Genomic DNA, 25,572 nt, shown 5'->3' with positions numbered 1-25,572 from the left:
TGGTCACATTGCTGCCATTGTCTTACAAGGTTCCAGCCAAGGATATATACATTCTCACGTGAAACGTTTGTTAATGTCCCATTGGGTGGAGGAATGACATGCCACCCCTCTTTCCATTAAGCCAGGCTGAATGGCTCAGATGGTTGAGGTGCTGGCCTTCTGACCCCAATTTGGTAGGTTCAACCCTGGTTCAGTCCATTGGTATTTGAAGGTGCAATTTTGTCAGGTGAGGAAAGACTCTGCTACCGTATGCGATAGTAGACGGTACTACCTGCAACTGTCTGGCCAAGGGTTGGGCGGCCGATACCAAATCTGACAAACTAGGGGGAAAACAACAGCTACGGGTGGAGGAGTTTTTCCTTAGAAGGTTAGAAGAGACCTTTGTGTAGGAAATGGCACATAAACTCATCAGTTCTTGCCTTGCAGTGAGGCAGGGGACTGCCAAAGGCTAAGGGAGATAACCCCTGACAGAAAATCCTCTGAAACGTTAGGCCTATACTGAGAGTCAACTCAAGACCTTAGCGGCCCCTTTGATGTTAGTCAGACTTCTGGTCGGTGAAAAGGCTTCCGCAGCGCTAAATAGTTCCGTAGGTTTGTTACTTGTTCCTAAGTCAGGAGATTCCTTCCGTTTGGTTAGATATTCTGGTGAATTGAGAATTTTTGCCCTGTATAAATATGGAAAAGATATCACATGTTGTATGTTATTCGGGTTCGTTACCAACTCTTATATTTCATACGTAGCTGGCTATGAATAGTTACTGTTCTCAATGGTGCATGTAGCAAAATAATAATAATTTAATATGAGATTTATATCTTATTGCTCTGTGTACTTGGTAAGCTTTGTTCGAGTTCATTTCATTGCTGATAAGTTCGCATAATATTTGCGACGTTGAAAATGGATACAAGAAAACTGTTGGCAATACTGGTTGCAACAGCAGTTCAGTATTCATAATGGCTGCCAGCTGTGAGCAACACGTGTGTGATGCTGTGGCGTTTGAGTCCCCTGTGAAATACTTTAAAGCTAACAAAAGTGGAGAAAAATTAAGTAGGACATCTAAATACACTGTTTTAAACGTTTACAGTAGCCTACGAGATTAGAATCCGCTGTGGACTGTGGAAGACGTGGTGAAAAAGACCGCGCAGCTGCCCGGCGTTTCTGTGTACATTGCTTACGCCGCTCGCGTAGACTTTAAACTCCACGGAAAATCCAAGTCTCCAGCGAAAGTTCGAAAGGGAATTCTTATGTTTTCTTGTGGTTCTATATCGTACGCTCTCCTGTGGCTGTATGTCGTGAGCCTTTTTGATGACATGTTTCTGTAAAGTCGCTGAACATCTAGTTTTAAGAAAGTGTCTTATTATGTAAACAAGCAGTCAAGGTGATAAGGAAAATGTCATTCAACTAAGCTGCATGCTCGTTCGGTTGTTCGTCAGTAGGCCTGTGTCAGCTCAGTTCGAACTATGCACTCGCCATAAATAAAACGGGAAGGGCCTTAACACGGTATGGGAATAGGATCCTTGGCGTATTCGATAATAATAATAAAAATAATAATAATTTGTACTTTACTTTATATTCGTAATCGCTCTCTAACTGCAGAAATGTTGTCATGAGAGGATCATGAGTTCGTTTTTACCTTTCGAATGACGAGACTACAATATTAACAACATTCCTGGAAACATTGTATATCGCAATCCCACTCACAGGTGGGTTTTTCAGCTTGTTGAACTGCCACTGACAGTCGTAGCACGAGAGCGCAGTCGTACACTTATGTTGTAAGTCCTCATATGCCTCACACAAATTGCTTTATGAAATAAAAATAAACCTTGCTTCTCTTGCCTCGGTATTCGTCAGTAATTTGTATGTATATATTGGTCAATAAAGGAATAAATAGGTATGGTACGTAATCAAAGTACAGCTATGTGAAAGGAAGTGATTTCTTTTGATGCTTCACTATTTGAGAATGAAGTACTTGTCAGATAGACGCACGACGTTAATAATAAGCTGGTCCTGGCGGAGATGGAGAACGGAGACGGGAAGAGGGAACAGGGGACGTGCTCACATGCGGAACGATACTTTCCTAAGCTCTTGACTTGACTTTCAGTATAGCAAGTCAGTGGAAGAGAGATATTTTAATTTCTTTCAAAACCAAAAGAAGCCTTGGATTGTTAAACAAACCCAATAAGGATGCAAGTTCTCTTGGTATTGATATTAATGATACCGGGCAAGTTGGCCCTGTGGTCAGGAGCACGCTGCTGTGAGCTTGCATCCGGGAGATAGTGGGTAATCCCACTGTTGGCAACCCTGAAGATGGTTTTCTGTAGTTTTCCATTTTCACACCAGGCAAATGCTGGGGCTGTACCTTAATTAAGGCCACGGCCACTTCCTTCCAACTCTCAGGCCTTTCGTATCCCATTGTCGCCATAAGACCTATCTGCGTCACTGCGACATAAAGCAACTAGCGGGGATATTAATGACAGCTCAACGCTCGATGTTCCATCAAGATCCAGTAAGAGAACTAAAATCTACAAGACAACAACCACAATTAGAGTAGCAACTCTGAATATCATTACTTTGACAGGGAAATTAGAAGTGTGTGTTGATTTGATGAAAATGAGGAATATTAATGTACTAGGACTGAGTGAAACCAAGTGGGAGGGACAAGGGTCAAAAGAACTCAGAGAAGGTTACCATCTGTATTGGTTAGGAGGAAGTTCAGCTAAGAATGGAGTGTTATAATGGACCATTCAGTGAAACAGCATGTAATAGACATAAACTTCAAATCTGACAGGATTATCCAAGTCAGTCTAAAATTAAACCCTACCCAGAACATTAGTATCATTCAGTGCTATGTCCTGCAAGTAGGTTGTGATAGTTCAGAGAAAGACCTATTTGAAGAATCTTTGGAAGAGCAAGGTAGAGGTGAAGGAACCATTGTTATTGGTGACATGAATGCCCAAGTAGGGTCAGATAGGCAAGGTTATGAGAGTATCATGGGCACACATTGGTGGGGACCAAGGAACGCTGAGGGAAGCAGACTCCATGATTTCTATCTGCGAAATAACATAGTTATTGGTAATACCTGGTATCATTAAAAGAAAAATCACAAAATCACCAGATGTGGATGGAATGGGCAACAGGAGTCTATCATTGATTATACTATGGTAGATAAACATACACAAGAAATGTTGATGGATGTCAAAGTGTTCCCAAGTGTGTCTCTTGACAGTGATCATAGGCTTCTTGTCAGTTGTTTCAGGTTTAAAAAGTTCAAGGAAATAAGAACCATCCAGGACAAGAAATTAAAGGTGTGGAAGTTGAAGGATAAAGAGAAGGCCACAATATTAAGAAAAAATCCAGCAGTGAATACCATACCAAAAACAGACACAGGAACAGATGAAGAATGGAAAAATTTCAAGGAATGCTTGGTCAAGACAACAGAGGAGACGTGGAAGAACAAATGGCAAAACTAAATGGAAAGGGACACCATGGTGGAATGATAAAACAAGAGAGACAGTCCTTAAAAAGAAGAATGCCTACAGAAAATATTTAAAAAGTCAAACAGATAAGAACAAAGAACTCTTATAAGTTGGCAAAAAAAGAATCTAAGCAGGTTGTCAGAGCAGAAAGAGAAAAATGGTTGAATGATTGGAGTGATAAACTCAATGAAGATGTAGATGGCAACAGAAAATGTTGTATGGGATGATGAAGAATAGGAGGAGGGACAAAGAACAGACTAATTATCTGACTAGTGATAGTGGGTATCTCATTACAGATGACAGAGAGATCAAAGAAGAATGGAAGAATTATTTTGATAAGCTGTAAAATGTGAATGATATCACAAACATTCCATTAGATATATTAGTTAATGATGGAAGGATGGAAGGCACTATAACAGATCTGATATGGAATGATAGAGAATACACATGGAAGTACATCAAAACAGGAAAATCTCCAGACATTGATGAAGTGTGTGGTGAAATGATCAGGTCTATGGGAGATGCAGGAAAGCAGTGGATGTATAGGCTTTTCACAAGAAATGGAAGGATGGGCATATACCAGAAGATTGGAAAAAAAAGGTATCATCATTCCACTCTTTAAGAAAGAGTGACAGGAAGAAATGTTCCAATTACAGAGGAATTACATTAACTTCCCAAGTGGGAAAGCTGTATGAAAGGATTTTAGAAAGAAAAATAAGACCATTGATAGAATTAAAGTTATCAGAGGAACAATACGGATTCCGGAAAGGCAGATCAACAGTTGATCTAATATTTGGATTGCGTCAGCTAATGGAGAAGTATTATGAACATGATAAGGTCCTTTGGCTGGCCTTCCTGGATATCAAAAAGGCCTTTGCTGTAAGCAGGGACAAAGTTTGGGAAGGGTTGAGAAACGATGAAATCAATAATGGCATAATAAAACGAATTGAGAATGTATAAGAAGACATCAGTAGTCGCGTCAAAACACCATCAGGAATGACGGAACCCTTTAGAATATCTGCGGGCCTAAGACAAGGTGGAGTTCTGTCGCCTCTTCTCTTCATTACTGTGGTGAATGAGATTCAGCAAGTATGGCAAAATATTGGTGACAACAAAATGAAAGTCCTGCTATTTGCTGATGACATCTGTATATGGGGAGATTCCAAGGAAGAACTTCAGAAACAGACCAATTCATGGACAGTAACAAATAAAGGGTACGGCCTAATTCAGTCAGGGAAAAAGGGAAGTGTTGGTTATGCAGAGAAATGGTCAACCTGAAGGTTACATTGAAATAGAGGATAAACAACTCAAGATGTCCAACAAATTCAAATATCTAGGAAGCATATCAGCAATAAGCTACATTGAAGAGGAACTTACCAGCAGGATTCAAGCTGGAGGAACATTCTATAGAGTCGTCCAAGACCTAATATGGAACCCAAAAGTACCATTGAAATGCAAGCGAGCAATTTATCTGACTTATTACATGCTTGTTTTGACATATGGGAGTGAGACCTGGACCATGAGGAAAAAGGATAAAACAAGGATTCAGGCAGAGTCATCCAAGTGATGGTTGGCAAAACAAGACAAGATAAAATTTGTAATGAGAACATCAGGGACATGGCTCAGATTGACAGAATGCAGGATAACATTGCGTAGATTCAAATGGTATGGTCATATGCGAAGGATGGATCCTGATCGCATACCCAGAAAAATGTGTGATCTGCAGTGAAATGAAATGCCGTATGGCTTTTAGTGCCGGGATATCCCAGGGCGGGTTCGGCTCGCCAGGTGCGGGTCTTTCCATTTGACACCCGTAGGCAACCTGCGCGTCGTAATGAGGATGAAATGATGATGAAGACAGTTAGAATATTCAAGACCAAGAGGGTGGCCAAGAATGCGATATACAGACATGGTGAAAAATGACATTCAGCAATGAGGAGGGGACTGGAACAGCATTGAAGAAGGAGAAAAGTACAAAGGCAGAACTTAATGGAGGGGCTTCATTCGCCAACCCATCATATAGATGGAACGACAGGGGATATGTACGTATGTGTATGTATGTATGTAAATAAGTAAGCCATGTATCGGTATTTTTCTGTCTCGTAAAAGAACTCCTGTGGGACTAAATTCCGACACCTTGGCATCTCTGAAAACCATAAAAGTAGTTAGTGGGACATAAAGAACCTTATTATTATCTTTTCATTAAGTTGAGAACGATTAAAGGAACAGTGAAGGTACAGAAGACTTCCCTTCGGGTCTCGCGGTATTGCCGGTTTGTCATCTGTGGATCAGCCATGGTATAGCAGCACAGTCCTGTTTACTGAAAGTAGAAGAACCCCTTTGTGTGGTTGCGGCATCCATCTGACCGTAGTACACATCCTTATAGAGTGCGCAGACCTGGCTGATCTGTGCCATAGTCTGAAACTTCTGAGTACTGTCTCCCTCATTCTGCAAGATGATGAGCAGTCAGTAGAAATCATCCATTTTATGAGGTATAGTGTCCTGTTTCATCATTTTTGACAGTGAAATGTTTATTTTTTATTTATTTTTAGCTTTACTTTTTTTGAAAACCACACTTTTATTCCCTTTACTAGGTTTTATCATTTTTAATGTTTGTAATGTATTTGTTTACTTTTAAGTCAATACCTTATTAAATTGTATTACATTTTAATTCATGTTTTAATCATTTTATAGGCATTGCAAATTAGATCCACTTTTTCTTTCTTCAGCTTATCTCGGCTATTTCATGGTCACTGAAGTTACCCAGGATTGTAGTTTTGGCTGAGCGATTAGGCTAGAGCTCTTCCAGATATGATGTGATTTTAAAATTCAAGCGGGATTTGAACCTCAGACTTCTGGGCCGCAGCTAGGGCCACCCCCAAATACACATTATATTCACTGATTATTTTAAATGCATAATTATATTCATCATACTTTAATCCTAGTCTGTGGATAAATTTTAATCTATCATTTTGTTTCATCTCATATCATAAGGGGCCGATGACCTAGATGTTAGGCCCCTTTAATCAACAGTCATCGTCATCACTAAGTTCATCTCTGTATTTTGGTAACAGTTTTTAATGTTTTAATACAGGTGTGTCTCTGTTTTCAGGTTTTGAGCCAACTAAACTACAATGCCTTCATAACACTGCCATTTTTAAAAAACTTCCATTTGTATATTATATGGTTAATAAATGTAATAATTTTGTACAATAAAATAGTCCTATTTTCATTCCTTCCCTTTAATATTGTAAATTAAATTATTTTAAGGCAAGGTGTCTATTGCACTTGTAATTTGACAAATATTCCCAGGAATTTACTCAAGCAAAAGAAGAAATGCACCACGAGACTCGGCAGAGAACTATATGCTGACAGATTAGAACGGAGAGAGTTATTAAACAATTTAGAAGACGTGTGTTATGGATTTAAAGTGTTGGAAGTAGAAGAGACAATGGTATTGGCTGCAAATAAAGTTATAGGGGCACTTAGTTAATTCACAGAGGATTATAGACTGAAGGCTGAAAGGCATAACGATCTGCGTATAATGACAACTGATGAGTGAATAACTGAACGTTGTTTAAGGTTTAAAGAATGCATTTTAATAGTTCAATTAGAGGTTGATTGGTTGATATTGTGGGGCCTCCAGAGAGGCCTGGTGCAGATAGCTTTTCTATTTGACACCCATAGGCAGCCTGCTCATGCGGGTGTGAGATGATACTGAGATAAGAGAGCGCAAAATCCGGTGTTGGCATATAGCCTACTCCTGTCAACTAATATTAAGGGATCTGTTCAGAACTTATCCTCACCATCCAAAGGACGAATCGCTATTGTTTGCATCCTATGCCCTCGCTTCATATGAACGCTGTGGAGAGGATTGGAATTGAACCCAGGCTTGTGGCATGCGGTCTAGTGATAGAAATTGTATACCACCCTGTCTCCTACCCTTTTGGCCAACATTCTGGTGATGAAATATTTTTCTACCAGCAGGACTCGAATCAGCTAACCACAATATCAGATCTTGAAGGCTCGATGCATTAACAGTTATGATCATCAGGCGTGTGTAATTAGAGCTTTGGATCCCTCTTATTTTTTATTTGAGATTTTATCAAAATAATTGAATTAAACCCAGTATAGATGTAAAGTCATACTAGTCATACTATCAAATATCAGTTTTAGACCTCCAGAACAGCAGAGTAGTTCCATCAAGAGAACTTATTTGCTGGTTTAATGGTGCCTGACTCTTCAGGTGTAATGGAGGAACTCGGAATAAAAGAACGTTGTGTGGCATCTACAGGGTTTGTGCCATTCTTCTTCGACTTCTCCTTAGTATTATCCTGTTAGTACAAGGTCTGCTATATAGATCTAGTTGCAGAACAGTCAGCCTTGTCTAGTTGTAAATGGGCTGTTTTGAGATCTTGATTTATACCATCCTGCCATCTTTATTTCGGTCTTCCATATAACCTTGTTCCTCTGACTTGTAAATGGTAAGCTATCTTTGAAACGTCCGGCTCCATGGCTAAATGATTAGTGTGCTGGCCTTTGGTCACAGGGGTCCCGGGTTCGATTCCCGGCAGAGTTGGGAATTTTAACCATCATTGGTTGATTTCGCTGGGACTGGGTGTATGTGTTGTCTTCATCATCATTTCATCCTCATCACGACGCGCAGATCGCCTATGGGAGTTAAATCAAAAGACCTGCACCTGGCAAGCCAAACATGTTCTTGGACACTCCTGGCACTAAAAGCCATATGCCATTTAATTTATCTTTGAAACATTGTTCTCTGGACATTCCCATACCAGCGAAGTCTGCTCTCACAGGTCTTCTCAATGATTGGTGCCACGCCAGTACTACCTGATGGCATCATTCCTGATGTGATCAAGTAGAAAAATTTCCATCATCCATCGAAGCATCCAAATTTCTAGGAATGTGGCAGGAGGGTTTTGCACTTTCAGTAGCATCTCGCTATTCGGTGCTATATAGTACATCAGGTCTTACAAGTGCCTGATATACGCCAATATTCTTTGATTTTGAATGTGCTGGCATTCGTTTGTCTATAAGGACTAACCTCTATCTCATCCATGCTGAGTTTACCTCGCTCATAACTTTTTATTTATGTAACTATCTTCCTGCACACACGAGCCTAATTTATTGGAAGTTGGGTATCTTTGGTAAAGCAGATCCATTAATTTTGACAGAGCCAGATGAAGGGGTAGTTTCCAAATACTCAGTTTTTAGTGAGTTTAAATGTAGTAATCCAAACAGATTCATTTATAACTGTTAGATTCTTCAGTCTGCCAAAACTAATTTTAAATAAATACATTTATGAACTATGTGAAAAAGAAAAGTATGGTAACAGAATTACACCTGACTATGCGGTTTCGGGTGCGCAGCTGTGAGCTTGCATTCGGGAGATAGTGGGTTCAAACCCCACTGTCAGGTGATAGTGCAACATAAAGCAGATCGTGAAAAAAGAAAAAAAAATTATACTTCTGAATTTCTGATATACTTCTGTTACAATAAGTCTTCTTTTTCAGATAGTCTGACTGAAGAACCTGATAGTTATAAATTAAATTAAATGAATTAACAGGCCGTGAAAGTTGGGTGAAGTTCTCTCATTCACTCTCGATCAATGCTGTGATACCCTCATTTGAAATGGAGGCAGAAAATAATGAAATAAAGAAAGAGGGCAGAAATCCACGTCATTTTTAATTAACGTTGTAAATTATTTATGTTCATTGCAGTTTATGTATTTTGACCTGATACGATAGAGTTAGGCCTACAACCTCAAATATTTTATAATGTACGTAATGAATTACAATTTTCACTACCGTGTTACATTTTAAGAGGTTCTATAGAAAGAGATCTAATATAATACGGAGTTAAGGTTGATAAGCTGTGGCTTGTGGTTGTTTGGGTTTAAATTATCTGATAAACTCTCTAACAATCCAATCATGCTTACCAGGAATAAAATCAGTGAGGTTATTTATTTGAAGGCATACTGTACATTTGGTAGATACTTGTTATATTTTATTCTTGTATAGTAAATATCAATGTCCTCCCTCATGATGAAATTACCTCTCGCTATTTAGAGGCTAGCTATTATCACCGCACGCCTGTTAAATTTTAAATACTGTTTTTCAGAAATTCAGTGAACAGGGAAGTCTTACAACACTATGCAAAATCAGTGTTGCCTTAGGTAATTATATTACTTAATGAGTAACAGGAATTTTACTTTTTTTTAAAAATGGAAATACTCTCATTCCCATCCAAGGAATTGTAAATCTTAGCTTGTATGCTTCACCCCTGTACCTTTGTAAAATGTAACACAAAAATTATAATCTGTCTGTTTTCTTTAAATGAATTAAATATAAGAAAATAAAACTGACTCTTTATATCGAGTGCAGTATAAATCAAACTGGAATATCTTGAAAAGGACAGTTTTTTGTTGCAGTTATAGAGTTTTATTTTAAATAATGTACCCCAGTCAGCACTTCACTGAGTAGTAGAGGAGAGTTTCGTAATCACAATCAACATCAATGCTCCCTTGCTTCCCTGAAAGTGTGTTCGCTCTCTCGCTTCACTGTGATGTATGCTTATTGCGTAAGCTGCCCGCATTTACGTCCGGCCAGCCCGGCTGCGCTGGGCTAGCCTCAATGGGTGCCCAGCTGAACACCTCTGGTTTATGGGCTGAGATTGATCTTTCTACTTCAACTGACATGATTGGACAGTATACTGTTTTGTTAAAAGCTTGGATTATTTAATTTGTTCCATGGAATGATGATGTGAACTAGACCCTTACAAAAGGTCGGCTGAAAATGTTTTAACACAAGACTTGAGTTTGACCTGTGTAAATAGTAGTTGTGTGCTGTCTTTCTCGTCCTCTGCTGCAATATATCTGGTTGTACTTTAACATTGTTCAAGTTGAAATTTACAGGCTGTTCACATTTCACTTTGTTTCAATGAACTTAACAGTACATGATACCATCTGTTGAATAATCATATCCTCAACACCCACTGATTTAATAAATAATATCTCCTGTTCTATTATTTGGTTATTTTCAGCATATGAACACTTATGAAAGAGAAGCTGACTAATAAAGGAAAATTAAACCGGGCTTTGTCGGGGTCAGGGTCACAGCTGCTAGTTTAGAATACTTACCGCAGCATGATTCTGACACTTGTTTAGTATGCGCTTCGGATGATTGAAAAATGTATTCGGATTGAAATTTATTAGTTAGTCGGTATAGAAGATGAGTTGTTACTTGGACATAATGCTGCGCTCTGCACAAAAAAGACACGCAAATTAAGATTGCAGTTTTATATTCGTAGGTTACCGCGTTTAGATTTTCTGCCGCTACACTGAGAGAGCGCTTTCGTCGCATAAGTCTTCAGCAGAATTCAGGCAGCAGCAGAATGTCGGAGAGTTGCCTCCAGACTTTTTTGTCGGCAGACTTAACGGCCATACACAAAGAGACATGTCTGAAGAGACTGGTTTGCGCAGACTTACCTCCCACTATATCTGCGCATATATGGGGCCCTTAACAGTTGCCAATTCTCAAAACCTCATGACTTGTAGTTACAGAGGGTGTTGGTTTGAACCATTAATAATAATATAATTGCGCTTAATAATATAATTGCGCACAAAACTTTGTGTAAGGACTCGCTTCCATGAGCCAGAAGAAACTTGCATGTGCAGCATGTGCCATTCTGTGTGTAAAAGGCATCACGTAACTTTGTGCCAACAGAGAACGATCTCCATCACAAGAGTGTAGTGAAATGTTATTCAAAATACTGTGTCATTGATCCATTGTACAGTAGTTATTTTGAATGTGTCATTTCTAACTAGCATGTTACAGTCGTCAGTGTGCTAACGCCAGCGGACACGGCGCGGTCGCCATATTCATTGTACCAAAACATTGGAGTCTAGTCACTGTGAACAAGTATTTATTTATCTCCAGATCTTACAGTGCTAGAGACCTATTTGATCACATTATGGAGAAAAATGTCATTAGCCCATACGAACAAATCAGCACAACAAAACGAATATATATACCACTTAATGAACAAATAAACAAACAAGCAAAACAACATAACCATGGCAATACGGCATAACTGAATAAACAAATAAACAAAACAACATACAATAAAATAAATTAAAATAAAGAAAAAAATGGCAAAATGGCCCCCAGCCATCCATAGTAAGGGTAATGACCTTTCTTTCCTCTCCTGACTTAAACAGCAAGCCTTTACACATTCCAGACCCGCATACCACATTCACTCGCGACCTGCTAAAACTTGCTGATCCAGTCTTAACACTGCGTCGTCGGCTGTGTCTGTGCCCCCCATTCTTCTCACGTTTCAACTTTATGCATTGTTCTACTTTCATGTTACCTCTTGCTACTCACTAGGACATCATTATCTAACTTACCTATCAATATTATTCCAAATGTCCTTGCTATTCAAATATTTACAAGCCATACTCCACAACCTTCCCACTTTACAGTCACTCCCTTAACCGTCCTTCATTATATCATCATCTCTATGCTACCACATCTTTCTATTCAACTATTTACATTTTCACTCTTCACAATCCTCCAATCCAGCCTCATTTTACTCAAGCACCTTTTGCCGTCACTCTTTATATACCTCCAAACCAAACTCATATTAACTTATACTTCAAATATACAGTACTTAACTATAACAGACTTTCATTATTTCACCAATCTCTGCCACTTATCTTAGCCAACATTACCACCTTTCATGATTTACAATCACTCTGTACAAACCTCTAATCCAATCTCATGTTAACTAGCATTTCAAATATACTTCACTCTAATCACACTATACCTTCCAGTCTAAATTATAATTCCTTAACTTATTTTAACTTAGTCACAATCCACAAACCTACCAAATTTAACTTAATCACTCTTCAGAATCCTCAACCATTGTGCATTACTCCACCAATCTCTATAACTTTTTAACTTAATCACACTCCACCACCTACCAATTTTAACTTCAGTTCAATCTATATACAAGCCATACTCCACAAACCTTTCAACTTTAAAATTGCTCTCTTAACCGTCCTTCCTTTACTCAACCACATTTCATTATTTACAATCACTCACCGAATCCACACCACAGAGTACACCTTGTAAATTTAAGGACTTACTTCATGTAACTTTTTCCACATAACCTTCTGACCATGCATAAGTACTTATTCAAGTCCCCTCCCCTTAACCGTTCTAAAATCACCCACCGTAAGATTTTCTGTTCATCCCCCTGTTCTAATAACTCTTCTGTTACTCAAATGTTTACTTCTTACCTGCTCTGCATCTTTGCAACTGCATACTAAGTGTAGGTCGTTACTCATGTCTCCACATAATATACATAGGGACATGTCCTTGCCCTTTATCCACCCCTCAGTCTTATATAAACCCATCAGCCACCACAGTAAGCCTCCTCTCTTCAATCTATCTACATTCCAAATATTTAACACTGTCACTTGCATTACCTTGCAATACCGTTACATCCCCCCGCTGACCTGCCCCTAGTTTTTCCTATCACTTCCAGTACTTCTTTTGAAATTCCTGTGTCTAATTCAAATAATGATACCTCTATATCTCCCCAAACGACCTTTTCCTCCTCCCCCCCCCCCCCGCACCATACCATTTCTCCTCCTCCCCCCCCCCCCTAAGTAATTTGCAAAAATAGTTCACTCACTGATCGTACTCGATATTTGGTTTCTCAAATTTCCTCCCACCCTTGTTAATTTTGTTTATTCTCTCCCATACTTTCTCAATTTGGTTCATCCTACACTCCTTATTTATAGCTTCCGTTTGTTCTTTCATCCATAATTTCTTCCTCTCCATAATTTCTTTTTGTATACTTTACTGAAATTACAGAAAACTGCTCTTTCTGCACTCCCACCACCTTTTCTGTACTCTTTTAGCACCCTCATAAACCGTTTTCGTAATTCCTCACAATCCTTACTGTACCACACTCCCTCCTCTCTCTTTCTGTTCCTCCTGCCTCTGTTGATCTGAGCTATCCTTCTAATGAGGTATATAATTAATTCCAGTGCTCTATCAATGTTGTTTTCCTTCAATGCTAGCTCCCAACCATACCATACTAACTGTAACTCGTCTTTTATTATGGCTTCTAATTCTCTACTTGCTTTCTCCGACCATTTACATTTAACATATCTTCTCACCAACTCTTTAACTCCCTTCAACTCTCTCCTCTTATGCACACCCACCCGTCTTTCTGCCAACACCCAGACCAGAAAGTGATGTGATTCAACCTAGTCTCCTACCTCCATCCTTCTGATTTCCTCTAACATGTCTTCTGAGCTTATTACTATAACTATTACACTTCCTCCCTGCGCTGTAACGTACGTCATTTTCCCCTCCCTGTCGCCCTCGTGCCAACCATTCAGAATATATAAGTTTCCCGCTACACACATCTCCAAAAGTATATAGCTATAACTATTACTGACTGTATTTCCACTTTACTTTTCCTCATTTCCCTACCGTCTTCTATACTGTACAATGGACTCTGCACCCCTATCCGTACATTCCAATCCCCAAATAGCAACATACCGTCTTCTTCAAACTTCCTCCTCATAATACTAGTTTCCAACACTAATTTCTCGAAAAATTTAACATTTGCGTAAAATGAGCTCTTGGAGTGGCAATATGCAAAAGCCACTCCACCCTTTTTTAGGAATCCCAACCATATTATCAGGGTAAATCGATTAGTTTAACGTGGATTCCGAAGAAAGAGAATGCCGATGTGCCGTCTACGACGTTATTTAACTATCCTTCACTTTCTTTACCATCTCCATCCGATGTATATATGGCTTTATATACTCGAAAGCTTGACATCTTAACACTAATGAATCTTATATTAACACTGCAGTGGTCGCGCCTCATTGCGTTACGTGAATGGTCGTGCGTTCTACTATTGTAGAACACAGGTTAATTTTTTTACACTTGTTAAAATAACTTTATCAATTATTTTGGACTTGGGTGTGTAAAATAGATATAAAACCCATGTTACTTTTTATTTTTATAAACACATATAATTAAACTAAATTACACGATAAGTGTTTTTGTAAGCACCATATCAACATTATTTTTACTTAATACAACTGAAAAGTGTCCAAAGATATCCAAAATTTCAAAAATGAACCTTTCTTTGTAATACCACTTTGAGGAACAATGATTTGCTACAGAAAGCGTCGGTTCGTAGCAGTCATCACACACGACATTCTGGTGGTCCGGGCACACTCATCTCTGGCATGCTTCACAAGTCTTCCTCATTGATTTACTGCGACGCCTGCCGCAGAGAAAACATTTTCCTACCGTACCAGCTTGCATTCTTGGCGCTGGAGCTTCTTCAGGGATACGAAGCAAAAGTTTTCCTCTTCGTTTCCGTGGCGACGCGACGTCTTATGTTGAAATCGGGTGTTCTTGAAGTTCGTGGGACTAAGGGTTCTAGATACCAGCGAGATGGTTCTTTCCTTTCTCTATTTTCTCTACCAATGTAAAACTCACGCATAAACACAGATGTTGCATCTGTATGTGTTGCTCCAACAGCAGGCTGTATCGGCACGTGTTCTTCATCTTCTTCTATTATTGGTCCTGGTGTGTCCTCAGTATCACTGTGTTCTGCAGTTTCTTCTACAAAATCCTCCTCTAGTTCTTCATCATCCTCAACACCGAGCACACTTTCATTATCACTTTCTGCCTCCTCCAACCACATTCGCACTTGCTCCCTGTCACATTCCGACATTTTCGAGTGTATATAATCACTCAATTGTCAAAAAGGACATGGAGAGAAAAAAATACACGTGAGAATCACGAAACACAAATGGTACGCGAGTAGTCGCACGATCTGCGATAGTAGAACCCTACATTGTTGCTCAGCTCAAGCTGAGTACGTGACAGCTAGACGCGCGAAACTGCACTTGGGACGTGGAAGGGTGTGGGGAGAAGGTGCATTGACCCTCAAGGCCACATGTGTTCCCAACCGCTCAGGGCTGGAAAAGATATTGCCCTGCTCTATAATAGTAGAACGCGCGACCACTGCAGTGTTAACGTAGAATCAATAAATAAACAGCTCAAATTGAATTAAAACTTAGAATTATTTATTATGCAAATAAGAAAATAATATTCAGGAAGAGAAAAATATAATTAGTACAATTAGTTATCAAATTCATGACCGATTAATCAATCATCATCTCTTACACTAGGTTCATTTGTAAATGGTATCTCCAATCCTCTCTGTATAATTTATTTACATAGAAACTGCGTTGAAATTGGCTAAAATGTCATACGCTCACCGTTAATCATTAGATCTATACACTCTTCTCCTCAGAAAAAAAAATTAAAATAATCTACACAACACCTGCTCATTTTATGACGGATCACTATGAGACGTATGTCTATATGAAATCATCACTTCACCTTATTATGTTAACTCATATCTTGATTTCTTTCCTTTAAGGCCAGTCTCCACTGATTAATATTTAACAACATGTTAAATGTTAACCGGTGACACCATCAACATGTTAAATGTTGAATACTGTTTCATTTAACATTGTGTCCACACTTAATAAAATGTTAAACTTGACTTCCTTTTACTACATATAGGCATTTAATTCAATTTGTGATAATACATTTAGGTGGTGTCTAGTATTTTCAAACAAGGACAATGGAATCAGATGAAGAGAATTACCGGGCGAGTTGGCCGTGCGGTTAGTGGCACGCGTCTGTGAGCTTGCATCTGGGAGATACTGGGTTCGAATCCTACGGCCGGCAGTCATGAAGATGGTTTTCCCTGGTTTCCTATTTTCACACCTTAACCTATGTTAAGGCCACGGTCGGTTCCTTCCAAATCCTAGGTCTTTCCTATCCCATCGTCGCCATAAGACCTATTTGTGTCGGTGCGACGTAAAGCCACTTGCAAAAAGAAAAAAGATGAAGAGGATTTGGCCTTTGTTATTGCCACTGTTGCTTCTTGTTATGATTTAGAAATGCAGTTTTATTAGGCGCATTTCCTCCCCTCTTCCTGCTCATTGCTTCAAGTGCAAACCACTTTAAAGTATGAACTTCGTCCGCTTCCGCCCCCGACTTCCGATTATTTTGAACTTTTTACACTTCTCGACTGTACTGGGAGCGGAGGGACGCTAGTTTTTTTCGATGCACTCGTGGGAACAATTATAATTTCGAGTTCTTGGAAACTGTCGGCTTTCTTCGCTTTACCTTTGTATTTCTTTGATGAGACATCCCACAAACAAGGCCTTTCTATTGTATCATTAAGTCCAGTATAATCTCCTTACTGCACTCCATTTCTGACTATCAATCTTAGTACCGGTACCGGTATAGTGCAGAGAAAACGACATACGTGCGCGTACTGTATTTGTAGCTTACAACAAAGAGAATCCTACTTCACGAGAAGCACGTCGTTTAGGCTATCTGTTGGCATGGAAATAGCACGGAAGTTGACGAATCTGTGCCGATATCTCACGAACAATGAATATTAACTTGACACGTTTTCCACTTGGAGCGGAAAACACGTCAACATGTTAAAAGTGTTAACCTCAACATTCTGAGTTAACATGCAAAGTCAAGTGGAAGACACAATCGCAATATGCATGTCAATTGTAACATGTTAAATTTAACATGTTGGTGTTAAATGTTAATCAGTGGAGACCGGCCTTTAGATTCGTGGCGTTATATCATGCTCATGTGTATGGTTTCACAAGCCGTAGGATATAAGATGAGTTTCATTTTATCTCAGCTCAAAATACGCTGACAGTAGGTTATGTAACTTTAATTCATCATCTACCACAATATCTTAAAATTAGCATTCACATGTCAATAACAGAGTTAAAAAGTATCATTTACCATATATCAATTTAAATACGTCTGAATAGAATAATAAGATCTCATGTAAGACCACTAATGTTATGGGCAGTTCATTTCTGAAGACATGTTGAACTTCACCTAATTTTAATTACATCTAGTAAGTTTAGTTCGCCGCATAACCTAATTTGTGCCTTGATCTGCGTATGAGAATACCGCTGTCCACCTGAAGTTCTAGCTTACTAGTTCCAAATTTAATAAGTGGCTTATTCCAAGAAGGATACGCTTTATTTGACGACTGTGGTCTATCTTTCTAATAGTTACACGTTGACATACGTTGTAGTAACTATATAGCATCTGGTTACTCGATAATCCATATAATTTGATAATTCACCGCTCCTGTGGTCCTCATTATTGGACCCCCTGTTGGAAAGGATCTGGAATGAAGGAAAGCTACCAGCTGAATGGAAGAAAGCCCTGATTGTTAAGATACCAAAGAAAGGGGATATTACTAAGTGTGATAACTGCATGGCAATTACATTGTTGTCGGTACCAAGTAAGATGCTTTCAAGGATAATTTTAGAGCGGGTGAAGGGCATTGTGAAATTGCGCCTTAGAAGTGAACAGGCTGGTTTTCGTAAACACCGTAGCTGTGTCGATCTAATTAATACTCGGAGAATCATCTTGGAACAAAGTGCAGAATGGCAGAACGCCCTCTACTTGACTTTCATTGATTTTGAGAAGGCCTTCTACTCTGTAAATAGAAGAGTTATGTAGCAAACACTTGAAGAATATGGTATACCACAAAAGATTTTGAATGTTATAAAGCATATGTACGAGGGTTATACATGTCAGGTTCTGCATATGGGAGATCTTACTGAACCAATAGATGTGACCTCGGGAGTTCGACATGGCTGTATTCTTTCTCCGACGCTTTTCCTACTTGTGTTGGATAGTGTGCTGAGGAGAGTGTATCGAGTTCGGAAAAGGGGGTCCAGTGGGGCTTACAAGATAGGTTAGAAGACCTTGTTTTTGCAGATGACATCTGCCTACTAGCTCAACGGTTCAGAGATATGGAAGAGAAGACAGTGGCGGCGCGTGACTTTCATCACTGGGGGTTCAAAAGAAGAAAAAATTGCCTCCCCCCCAACCTCTCCTCTCCCCAACTCCGCCAGCTTCTCTTCCATCGTAGGCCGTAACCTCCTAAACTAAGACGACATAAGTTCTAGAAATGTGATCAAATACGAGAGGAGTAGAAAATACGGTAGGCCTACATGCCGAGTTTTACCACATGCAAAATAAGAAATAACTGCTTCATTGAAGTCCGCAGAGTCTCGAACAAAGTTCCTTTCAATTGACAACATAGCAAGAGCAATAAGTCTATCCTCGGTCATTGTGCTGCGCTAGAAAGTCTTTATTCTCTTCGGGGTAGAGAAACACCTTTCTGCTTCCGATGTCATGGGAATAGTATAATAACAACTATATTTAAAAGTTTTCATTGGTATTACCTTGCCGCTATTCTTTGCCTCAATGATTTTTGAGTTAAGTTTCTCTCCAAAAGGTAATTATTCCAAAGAAGCCAAATTAATAGGTGTTTAGTAAGTAATGATATATTTGGGACAAGATATTGTTTGGAATTTGACAGTTTAATGTGACTTTTGGTAGTAACGATGCTTTTCAACACTAGCGCTAGTTAGGTGCACTATTCTCTGTTGCCTAGTCAAATTCCCATAAGGCCAACAGATGGCAGGCACATACCCCAACCCCAACAACACGGCTAGCTAGTCTTGAGACAGTGGCCTATTGCGCATGCGTAAAGAACAGAGATCCGTATCTGCGATATCCTGGTCTTGCCTTAGTGCTGGCTTTCGTCCCCCCGCACCTCGCCACTCCCTTCGCCTATGTACGGACGGAGGGATCGCCTTTACAAGGGGGTTCATTCCAGACAAGTATCCAGCCACAGACCTTGCGCAGCTCACATGAATTGAAAGCCAGTACGAGTATATTACGGATAGAGGGACTTAGCAAGTGCTTCGAGATTGACAAGGGAGTTATGAAAATTACATAGTTAGGTACAATTTGATATAAACTGGAGGTTCATTGCTCCATTGCGCTATACCAGAAACCGCCACTGAGAGAAGATTAAGCGGTTGAAGGAGGCGGAGGATGCTGGACTTAAAATAAGTATTAATAAGACCAAGGAGATGAAGGTCAATTCCAAGATTGATGACAAATTGTCTATAGATGATAAAGAGATAGAACAAGTAGACTCCTTCATATATCTTGGGAGTATGGTTACTACCACTGGAGGAGCAGAAGAAGACAGTCATATCAGGAAAGCAAATGGTGCTTTTGTTCAATTGTATCCTATATGGAGTAACAAGAACATTTCTAGAAAAACTAAGCTACGACTTTTTAACACAAATGTTAAGTCCGTTCTGCTTTACAGCTGTGAATGGTGGAAAGTTACCCAGAAGACGACTAAACAACTTCAAGTCTTCGTAAATCGCTGTTTAAGACGTATCATCAACAGAAGATGGCTGGGTGTTATTTCGAATGAAGATCTATGGGAAGAAACTAGTCAGCAGCCAATTGAAATGCAGATAAGGGAGAGAAAATGGCGTTGGATAGGACATACTTTAAGGAAGCCCGCTGGAGCCATTGAAAAGACAGCGCTCGACTGGTACCCCCAAGGCGCTAGAAAACGCGGACGTCCGAAGACGACCTGGAAAAAGACGATCGAAGAGGAATATCTAGCAGTGGGGAAAACTTGGAACGAACTGAAGAGATTAGCCAACCATAGGAACAGATGGAAGTGTTTCACGGAAGCTCTATGCTCCAGGAGGAGCAACAGGAATTTAGTCAAGTAAGTACAGTAAGTAAGTTGACGCATGAATACTTTCTTACACATTTAAACATTCTCACTTGGATTTTTTCTTGCCAATATACCGTAGCATTTCTCTTCTTCTAATGTCGTTCTATGATCACATAACCTTCCTTAACACAACAACATATTCCCTAAATGTGTTTTGAATCACATTGCCTTCAATCATATAACATTGCTACTTGGAATATGGTTCACTTCTAACCTATGCTTATAACAAGAATCACAGCATTGGTTATGGCACAGTGAACCTTAGACCGGAAACTGCTATTGAGCGACTAAATTGGGATTTACTTATATGTTAAAAATACTGCCTGATTCCTTATAGATCGATCTCTAGTGTAATCACTCGCGAGAATATGTAACACTGGTTATTTTTCTGACGACTTAAGCGACACAACGGCTAACATACAATCACACAATTATTATCTACTAAATGTGTGTACACTGACTGACAGAGCAAATGCAACACCAAGAAGGAGTGGTTCGAAAGGGATGAAAGTTGGGGAAAAAACAGACGGCACGGACGAATAATTGATGTTTATTTCAAACCGATATGCAGGTTACACAATGCGCACGGCATCAACTCATTAGGATGTAGGACCACAGCGAGCGGCGATGCACGCAGAAACACGTCGAGGTACAGAGTCAATAAGAGTGCGGATGGTGTCCTGAGGGATGGTTCTTCATTCTCTGTCAACCATTTGCCACAGTTGGTCGTCCGTACGAGGCTGGGGCAGAGTTTGCAAACGGCGTCCAATGAGATCCCACACGTGTTCGATTGGTGAGAGATCCGGAGAGTACGCTGGCCACGGAAGCATCTGTACACCTCGTAGAGCCTGTTGGGAGATGCGAGCAGTGTGTGGGCGGGCATTATCCTGCTGAAACAGAGCATTGGGCAGCCCCTGAAGGTACGGGAGTGCCACCGGCCGCAGCACATGCTGCACGTAGCGATGGGCATTTAACGTGCCTTGAATACGCACTAGAGGTGACGTGGAATCATACGCAATAGCGCCCCAAACCATGATGCCGCGTTGTCTAGCGGTAGGGCGCTCCACAGTTACTGCCGGATTTGACCTTTCTCCACGCCGACGCCACACTCGTCTGCGGTGACTATCACTGACAGAACAGAAGCGTGACTCATCGGAGAACACGACGTTCCGCCATTCCCTCATCCAAGTCGCTCTAGCCCGGCACCATGCCAGGCGTGCACGTCTATGCTGTGGAGTCAATGGTAGTCTTCTGAGCGGACGCCGGGAGTGCAGGCCTCCTTCAACCAATCGATGGGAAATTGTTCTGGTCGATATTGGAACAGCCAGGGTGTCTTGCACATGCTGAAGAATGGCGGTTGACGTGGCGTGCGGGGCTGCCACCGCTTGGCGGCGGATGCGCCGATCCTCGCGTGCTGACGTCACTCGGGCTGCGCCTGGACCCCTCGCACGTGCCACATGCCCCTGCGCCAACCATCTTCGCCACAGGCGCTGCACCGTGGACACATCCCTATGGGTATCGGCTGCGATTTGACGAAGCGACCAACCTGCCCTTCTCAGCCCGATCACCATACGCCTCGTAAAGTCGTCTGTCTGCTGGAAATGCCTCCGTTGACGGCGGCCTGGCATTCTTAGCTATACACGTGTCCTGTGGCACACGACAACACGTTCTACAATGACCGTCGGCTGAGAAATCACGGTACGAAGTGGGCCATTCGCAAACGCCGTGTCCCATTTATCGTTCGCTACGTGCGCAGCACAGCGGCGCATTTCACGTCATGAGCATACCTCTGTGACGTCAGTCTACCCTGCAATTGGCATAAAGTTTTGACCACTCCTTCTTGGTGTTGCATTTGCTCTGTCAGTCAGTGTATTTTTATTAGAAACTTATCTTATTCCTACTGCTTGGGGACTGACCTATAGGTCTGCTCCTTCTGCTTCAGCTCTGGGCGACGGCCATGGTTGGTTACTAACCCTGCTGTCATCCACGGTATGGAAACATCTTGGTTTGTCTCGGATTATCTCGTGAAGTCCGGTCCCTCATCTTTTTACAGACTCGCCATGATGCAGTATTTGGTCATAGAAACACAAAGCATAATGGGAATAAGCTCATATATCGAAAAAATCTTCAAAGTCTTCTAAGTGGATAATTCAATTTCTTAATGAAATGCTTTGTTTGGTATCTATTTCAATGTTTGATTCTGCATATATCCACTGTCTTCACAGATTTTGTATTGGAAACTCTTTCTTTTTTAATAGCTTTTTGCCATATTAATTGCAATTTGGGATCTATCTCTTCTCTTCAGCCGTCTTAGATGTGGTGGCGTTTCGTGGCTAGTTGGTCTCCCGATCTTTTTATTGATTTGTGTTAATCTTACGCGTTTCTTAAATATATTTCACGATATCTCGCATTAAATTACTAATTCAACTCTGCTAAGGTATTTTTAAAGATGATTCTTTTCTTGACGTTATTTTAATATTAGCTTGCTGCTTCTCAGCTGCACTTCCGTATCTCAAGATTTTAGTCGATGTATCCATTTTTTCAGTGTTAGCCCTCTTCAACAATTCGAATCTCTCACTTTTGTTTTTTTATACACCGCCTTCATGATAACGTCTATTTCCGTACGGTATTAGCCTAGATTTATGAACTTACTATGACGTTTCAACCAGCTTAATTTCGTCGTAGATGATATCTTTTACTCTCACTCGGCCAAAATATTACTTTTCTGAATACTGCAATGCATGGTGCAATATTTTACCCTCCATTCCTCCCTCCCCATCTTAAAACTATTAGAAATTACTTCTTCCCTCTCGTTTTCAATATGCTCTATTAGATGACTAATCACTTTTCTTATTAGCACCACTATTCCTTCTGGCGATATCCCCTTATTCCGCTCCTTTCTTTTGGGTTTATGTTTAACAACACCCCCCTCCCGCCATATTATCTCCTTCCCTGATTCAAGCCACGCCTCTAAGAGTGCCACATTGTCAAAGCTTTCCACTACTTCTTTAAACTTTGTATTACCTAATTTACCTAACAGGTAACAATCCCTCAATATTGACAAACACTATCTTCCAATTTTGCTATAACTTTCCCTCCCCCTTACACATTTCCTCCCTTATTTTTGCTTCTCATTACCCTAGCCTTCTCACCTTTTAACTCCATTCCTTCTTTTCTTGACATATTGTGTCGCTCTTTTCCCTCTTCTTCCTCCGTACCTTTATTCCTTTTACCCCACAAGTCTTTTAGACTTATACTTCTCCCTTTATTAATAATCTCTCTTCCTTTTGACTCACCCCTCGCACTTCCACCTTTGTTATTCACTTGTCCACTGCACTCTTCACTTGAAGTTTCTTGAGACGCTCCCTCAACCATCACCTCCAGACTCCTCGTTTCCATTCCCGAACTGCGCTGTCCACCTTCCCCTGGGTTGAGCTCCTTTCTTGCCTCAGCTTGTTCCACCACTCGCGCTGCATCCTTCCTTTCAACTTGCCTTGTCGCCAAGTCCTCCTCCCTCTGGTAATTCTCGTCCATTGCTTTCAGTTTTGACACTGACCACACTCGAACCCATCTTCCATTTGACACCACTGGCTGTTGCCACTTTATGTGGGCCTTCAACCCTTGGCATCTCGCCCTCCCTAGATGCCTCTTCTAAGTTTTCGAATTCTCACTCCCTTCTCTGTCCATAGGCCTACCTCCCTTTACCCAAACTTTTTGTTCTTGTAAATTGCTCGCGTTCCTTATCACTATGTCGGCCATTAAGGATGATAATAACTTCACTCTGATTGGTCTACACCCTTTCGTCCTACCCGCCCTTTCCGCATCGTCTGTCTTCTTCACTGAAATTTATTTTCATCATTTTCTGGACGACCTCAATCACTTTGTAAATTATGTCCACATTGCTTTCTTTTGTTTCTCCCTGGATACCATGTATAAATATTCATTTCTTCATCCGTTCCTGGTTGCTGACTTCTGTTTATTTCTTCAGTTTCAGCACTTCGTCTTCTAGGTTTTGTATTTTCTCTCTCAGCAACTCTATTTCTTTCTCGTTGCTACCCGCTTTGGTCATATTATCTTCTGATCTTTCTTGTAACAATTGTCTCATATTCCCTAACTCCTTCTATTGGTCTTTCATTATTTCCTTGATCTGGTCCCAATGACAGGTTTCTTTTATTACCTCCTTCACTGTCTCTCTAATCGCTTCCATGTCTTCCCAGCTGAATTAGCCACTGGTATTCGGGACGGGGTTTAATTCCACCCTCCTCCAATATCCAGAAGAACAGCTATCACCGCTGCCACCAATACATCTCCCAACTTTCCCAGATCTGCCTTCCTCTCGAAACATCTCCTTGAATTCTTCCTCAGCTTCCATTACCACCTGCCAATCACGGCCCGATATTGTTCTACTCCCATCATATTTCAAGGCACGCACCACACAGCACGTCCTCACTTTCTGCTTGCTCAAGCTAGACTGAATTGTGAACAAGTACGATATGTGTATTGTATTTGGTATTTATTATAAATATACTAAGCGCCGTGCGGCTGAGGGAATTGGCTGTGCCGTTTATATTTGCTGCTTTCCGCAAGTATCTGTAAGGAAAATCAAAGGTTAATATATATGTTACAATTCGCTTTACGTCGCACCGACACAGATAGGTCTTATGGCGATGATGGGATAGGAAAAGCCTTGTAGTGAGAAAGAAGCAGCCATGGCCTTAATTAAGGTATAGCCCCAATATTTGCCTGGTGTGAATATGGGAAACAGGGAAAACCATCTTCAGGGCTGCCGACAGAGGGGTTCGAACCCACTATCTCCCGGATGCAAGCTCTCAACTACGCGCCCCTAACCGCACGGCCAACTCGCCCGGTTGTCTATATAAACGACAGTAAGGTAAGTCTTTGAGTAACAGCAACATTTGTATGACAAATTAATATACCGTAATAATACGAGGGTTTGGGCAATTTAATTTTTTGCAGATACCAGCACGGTAGAAAATGCGGTGTCTTTAAAAGTAGGAAAGATCACAATATGAAGATAAGTTACAATTCAAGAGGACAAACTGGGGCAAATATTCGTTTGTAGGAAGGGGAGTTAGGGATTAGAATAACTTACCAAGGGAGAAGTTAAATAAATTTCCAATTTATTTGCAGTCATTTAAGAAAAGGCTAAGAAAACAACAGATAGGGAGTCTGCCACCTGGGCGACTGCCCTAAATGAAGATCAGTGGTGACTGATACGTATTCGAATATTTCCAAACACAGTTAAAGAAAAGCAAATCACTACACCATTAACAAAACGAATTATCGTATAAATTAAAATTCTCATTTAGGACGAAGTTACAGCGAGAACTCATT

At 40.5% G+C, this 25,572-nt stretch overlaps 1 protein-coding gene across 2 annotated transcripts in view; it reads left to right on the top strand.

The window, feature by feature from the left end:
* Positions 1-6,705, top strand: part of Nup107 (nuclear pore complex protein Nup107) — a 262,527-nt gene extending 255,822 nt beyond the window's left edge. For both annotated transcript variants that reach the window (XM_067151227.2, XM_067151228.2), the window contains exon 16: positions 6,587-6,705. The gene's annotated coding sequence lies outside the window, so the exon portion shown is untranslated. The remainder of the gene's footprint in view (positions 1-6,586) is intronic.
* Positions 6,706-25,572: the final 18,867 nt, after the last annotated feature.

Source organism: Anabrus simplex, chromosome 7 (assembly GCF_040414725.1).
Source record: "Anabrus simplex isolate iqAnaSimp1 chromosome 7, ASM4041472v1, whole genome shotgun sequence".
NCBI lineage: Eukaryota > Metazoa > Arthropoda > Insecta > Orthoptera > Tettigoniidae > Anabrus > Anabrus simplex.
The sequence above is the reverse complement of the archived record's forward strand: the minus strand, read 5'-3'. Positions and strand labels throughout refer to the sequence as shown.